The sequence below is a fragment of the Agrilus planipennis genome, unplaced genomic scaffold (genome assembly GCF_000699045.2).
Source record: "Agrilus planipennis isolate EAB-ADULT unplaced genomic scaffold, Apla_2.0 scaffold127, whole genome shotgun sequence".
Lineage (NCBI taxonomy): Eukaryota > Metazoa > Arthropoda > Insecta > Coleoptera > Buprestidae > Agrilus > Agrilus planipennis.
Genome location: NW_020442450.1, coordinates 432,487 through 438,638, shown reverse-complemented (window position 1 = coordinate 438,638; position 6,152 = coordinate 432,487). Strand labels below are relative to the sequence as shown.

Below are 6,152 nucleotides of genomic sequence, written 5' to 3'. Positions count from 1 at the left end.
GCAGTGTTCGGAACCGTACGATAATTATCGTACACATACGATAATTTCATGTCTACGTACGATGTACGATATCGTATTATTATCGTACGCAGATTGTACGATAATTTTCATGCATTCAAAATTTATTTTATTCTTACCCTCTCAGACAATATCACGAAGACATTTTTTTATTCGCGAATATTTTTTTTTCTTTTTTCTCACAGCGCTATAAACATTTTTGTTATACGCAGTGTTAAATTTAGAAGAACGTGCCTGCAAAAGAACGTTATCATACTAGTATGTAGGTTTTTCCTCGGCAGGTAACATCCCTTCGTGTTGGTCACCAGATGGGTCGATGGTCTTCCCATCCACAATTTTGTGATTGTAGTCATGTAGCCACTAACCATAGCCTAAGGTCAAAAACACCCCACTAACATACCTCCACCCCCTATATCTTGTTATATTTAAGTATTTTTCTATTATTGATTTTTAATTTAAAGGGTGGGTGTAGTTCAGATCTGTCTTTTTACACGATTAATACGAGTAATTTACTAATTATAGTGATTATTTTGAAAAGTACGATAATTTTGCTCCATGTACGATAATTCTACGCTACAGGTACGATAGTTTCCTCGCTTCAGGTTGTGAACACTGGCTGTTGTTTTCTTACCTATGTTCTCCACGTGGCTGGGCATCATTGCCTCTATTTGCGGTCTGTGTAAAAAACCAAATCATAATTTGCAGTACACCCGTGAAAACGAAATGTGTGCTGGGACACATAGTAGAAGTGAAACTTCAACGGACAAGCGGGAAAACGAATGGCTACGGACAAGTAGAAAAACGAATCGTAACAAAATTTTTGCTTCAAGTTTTACGGGCAGATTGTTAACGTACTTGTCCAATTTGAAAACCTGCCCGTAAAACTTCAAGTAAAATTTTTGTCCGGTTTTTAAATTGGATAAGTACTTGGACTTGTCCGTTGAAGTTTCACTTCTGCTATGTGTCCCAAAACACATTTCGTTTTTTTAATGATAACTCTTTTTCTCTTTTTTAGCACACAATTTGTTCTCACATTTGAGAAGCCAGAAATGGAAAAAGGTGTGGCCGAGATAAGCGAAGTTAAATTGTGGGGGTAGTAGGTGGAGATAGATAAATAATCAAACTTAAACTTAACGAAAAACAAACAGTATTATTCCGGTAATTAGTAGTATAGGAATATAAACAACACCGTTGTTTTAATTACGGGACTTTTTAGTACACTTTTGATGTTTTTCTAGTATCCACGAGTTTTTGCGAACACGAGGCAGAGATATTGTCTGTTTATCAATTTAAAATCAATTTTAGAGTACAGGGTTATCGTCTGATTGAGAGCTCGTTCTTATGAGATTGTATCCTCTTCTGCCCGGTTGAGAGTTTTACGATAAAGTACATTTGACTAATTAATTATTAATTGACAATAGTTACACAATGGATTGATTAGTTAAATTTACAAGTACTTGTTGATTGCAATGGTTTAGCTTGAATATTATANGTTTTTAGATTGATGGTTTAAGCGCTTATCAAACTGATATATTTTATGACTTCTGCCATTTTTACAGATATTTAATGCAAAACTTATAAATTAACAGTATTCTAATAGATGGTATTTCCTTTTCTATGTCTGCATTCAGCATCAAAATAAATGTACTATTTTTCATTCTTTTCATTAAAAATGTAAGCTATATATGTATACTCTTTTTTGTCTAGTTATTTTCATCTATTTAATAACAAAGTGTTTCATTTTGAACATATTGTAGGAAAAATATGTTTTTTTTGCGAACCTTACCGCATATGTACTATAAGAAACAATGTACTCTGTCGTTGAATTAATCACAAAACTGTTACTTCCTGGGTAACTTCCAACAACAGAAATTGCTGATATTTCATTATTAAAAGGTATACAATAGGCGCCATGGATGAAGCACCAAAATGTTCCAAGTACTATCAGCTGCATTGATCGATTCATCGTTTAAATTCACCAACTACTCACATACACTAAAACGAGTCAACTTGAAAAAAATGATAGACAATCTGTTATCACTGTAATATTTACCTTTACATGTTTTAGTAATAGGTTTTTGTATTTTTAAGCAATTTTCACATTGTAAATGTTTAGTCAACGAGAACTATTTTATTACGTGTATTTAATTTTTGAATGACTCGCTAAAGTCTTATCTAGTATATCTTATCAATGCTACAAACATCTGTAATGGTTTTTGCGTTGAACTAGATACGACACTCCCTAAAAATAATCACTAACGCATTGAAGATTTATTTTTAAACAGAATGTGAAATTATGCCTCTATTTTTAAAATTCGATTGCAAGAAACCATCAAATCGTTTAACAGCATTATAGTTTGTTGTGCAACTATTGTCTGTTCAATATTATCTGCATGCTTTTCTTATTTACGAGAAATATTGAGCGATCCAGTTACCTTGACCATTTTGAGAAACGAACCTGCATTAGTAAATAATTACTATCTCTTTATATTTCCGGTTATTTGAGCTAACGTAACTTAAGTAAATAAGGTATGAAAACGTAGATCGATATTGATATGAGATATATTATTAACGATTATTAACTTTCATAAAGTACAAGTTATAATTCACTTAGTCATTACATCAGAAATGTCATAAATAAATTGCTATATAAAGGATGAACGTGGTGGTTACTCCTATACAGGGTATTCCAATAAATTAACTATCGAAGAGCAGCAACAGCATCCAATATTGGCAATAGCATATTTAGCGGAATCCGAGATACCTCCTACATTTCACATTAGTATTTGATCATATCACTTTATGGATATAGACACGCCGTATTAATCGATGTTAACAATCCGGTTTTTATGCAATTTTTAGTCATGCATCTCTTAAATATTTCCATTAGGTAGATGAAATAATATTGGTATTAATGAATGTTGAAATATTTATGGAATTATAATAATAAGATGGTCTACCTTGCCGTTTACTCAGCTCCTGTGGGCAAGGGATTGAGACACGCTCAATCTGTATATGATGACCGAACTTATCACTGCCAGTTTCTCTTAGCAGAAAAAAAAAACTTTTGGGTGTTTCATTCCTACCAGCCACTAATGCTGGTGGGCGGGTAGTCCCTCCATATTACGCCGGAAGGTAGGGTAGAAGGCCCTCTTCAGTCTCCTTTCAGGAATCGTGGTAATGGGTGGGTGGTGGTTCGGGTGAAAAAGATGAGACGGACGAAATGAAGACAGAAGAGAATGAAAGATTATTTGTGGAATATTACTGCCTCAGCATTTGCCTAAGTGATCCAAGGAAATCACAGAAAAACTTGGACCAAGGCAGACGGATCCGGAATTGAACCGGCGTCCTCCCGGATGCTAAGCAATGGACTAAACCTCTAGGTTCTGCCGCTCGGTCTTAGTAAGAGGCTATCAAAATCTTATATAACGCTCTGTTGCAGACGCTACCTTCCTTTGGCTCTTCTCTCGGCCGGGATGCATTTGTCTATACGTCACATGTGACCGCCAATAGAAAAGAAACGAAAAAAAAATACAGCGTGTAATTATACAACACGCTACTGAAGTGAAACTTCTTCAAACACACAAACATACCGGGATAGGGATTAAGGAATTGGTTTAATGGTATTATTTGTACACTATGAATTTAAATTTTACACNTAAGAACAAGCACTTGTAAAAAAAAATACAACGTGTAATTATACAACACGCTACTGAAGTGAAACTTCTTCAAACACACAAACATACCGGGATAGGGATTAAGGAATTGGTTTAATGGTATTATTTGTACACTATTCTTCGCACGGGTGCAATGCTTATAGTAAGTATACTATAGTACCTGCATTTTAAGTCTGTAATATATTCGAAAATATTAAATTAAATTACATGCTGTAAAGGGCCATATTGATTTATATTAAATGCACAATGTATTTAAAAGTACTTAATTGGATAAGGATTAATGCAGTATTGCTTAAAATCGCTTCGTAAATAAGCCATTATTTCTCGTAAAAAGTAAGGGATAAAAAATGGTTATTGTGGGTTATCCCTAACAGATAGACATATACCATCGTGGACTTTTTTGTAGGCCTTTTTAAGGTGAACAATACTGTAGTACATTATTTTGATCTATCTCGTAGGGTTCAGCCAGCGTTTGCAATGTAAGCGCAAAAAATTTGTTTATTTACATCACATTACAAACCTCTAAAATTATCAGCATTTCTCTACTATATTATGTATGTATTATACATATAAACCTTCCTCTTGAATTACTCTATTAAAAAAAAAAAACGCATTAAAATCCGTAGTTTTAAAAATCTAAGCATACATAGGGACAGACAGCGGGGAAAATGCGTTGCATGATTTCGTTACATAGCATCTCGCATTAAACGAACTTACCCTACCGTGCGTAAAGAAGTTTCACTTCAAAAACATCGAAAAAAAACGACCTTTCATTGTTTATAAACAAAAGTCCTCATACTTGTGAGCGAGCGCACAAGTTTATTAATGATCTACCTAATTTTTTACTAATTTACATGCAAAAATCAGGTTTAGTCCAAAGTTTTTCAAACAAAATGGTGATTTTTCAGCTAATTCGCCTGGAATAACTAATTAAAGTACTTCATAAGGTTGTTACATGAACAACTAAAAGTCCAAAAAAAACGAATTTACACCTATTACTATCATTAATTTTTCGTGGCAAATTATCCCTTTCCGTCACGATCATTTACAACACTTTTGGAAACCTTTCTTTTATGGCCATGTTGAGTTAACGATGTGAATGGATAGCAATCAGCATATTCCCATACCGACAATTTATTCCCAATAATGTGCAATTTCCGCAGTAATTATGTATCGCAGTTCACGTGCATGTCATACCGCTGTTATACTTATTCGCGAACGGCAAGTTTGTTATCCATAACAGATAACTGTACTAATTTTGAAGTTTTTTCGTAATAAAGTGTAAAACTAAATTTTGAGTATTTTTTTTCAAAAGAGAAACTTCGAACGTCGTTCGTTAACTGTCGTCTCTAATTCCGCTACTCATAAATTTCATATCTAATCATTTCGAAAGTCCTTATGTATTGCTTTATTGCTCTTTTCATGCCCTTCGATGAACGTCAATTTTTCTTACTATAACTTTTGCTTGTATCTGTCCTTTTCTAATATCGTCTTTCCTATTTTTTTTCTAACAACAGTATCAAACTCTCTCCGCCTACTACCCGCTAAATTTGATTTCGCCTATCTCTGTCACACCCCTTCTGGGTTCTCAAATGAGAGAACAAATTGTGGGATAAAAAACATTACCCTTAAAAAAAAAGATTAATTTGATCGGCACGTCAACGCACGCTTCACTCCCCAATTGCCAGTGTTTTGTATTCCTGTATTAAGAATTATCGGAATATAGGTGTTTTCCTTTTGTTAGGTTTGCGTTTGATTATAGATTTCTTGAATTGACAATGATAGTCCAATAATTGTAACAATACTAAATAACTTTATTTACACAATTATATCGGCATACTTCATACAGTATATTTTACAAATTTGATAAGTTTGATAATTGGGGAGTGAAGTGTGCGTTGTTGTACCGATCAGATCAATGTATCTTTTTTGAAGTGAAACTTCTTTATAGATGCGGAGTATTACGGTTTTTTCTGTCACGAAAAAGCATTACGGCCGCGTGGAAGGGGGTAGACGGTATATCGCGTGGAGAGGGCAACGGTTGTATTAGATGGATATAGTGTTCAGGTGCGCGGAGAGTGGGGAGTCCGCTAGAGTCCCAGCGGCGTGTGCTGTCCTCACGTGCTCAGCTGTTGTCAGTGTTCGGAACCGTACGATAATTATCGTACACATACGATAATTTCATGTCTACGTACGATGTACGATATCGTATTATTATCGTACGCAGATTGTACGATAATTTTCATGCATTCAAAATTTATTTTATTCTTACCCTCTCAGACAATATCACGAAGACATTTTTTTATTCGCGAATATTTTTTTTTTCTTTTTTCTCACAGCGCTATAAACATTTTTGTTATACGCAGTGTTAAATTTAGAAGAACGTGCCTGCAACAAAAGAACGTTATCATGCTAGTATGTAGGTTTTTCCTCGGCAGGTAACATCCCTTCGTGTTG

General features: G+C 34.4%; 1 long non-coding RNA gene across 1 annotated transcript in view; it reads left to right on the top strand.

Moving 5' to 3' along the window:
- The first annotated feature begins 1,111 nt into the window (after nucleotides 1-1,111).
- The window catches only part of LOC108736486, a 14,920-nt gene continuing 9,879 nt past the window's right edge, over nucleotides 1,112-6,152 (top strand). Inside the window, exon 1 of the long non-coding RNA XR_001937730.1 lies at nucleotides 1,112-1,176. This is a non-coding gene — a long non-coding RNA (uncharacterized LOC108736486). The remainder of the gene's footprint in view (nucleotides 1,177-6,152) is intronic.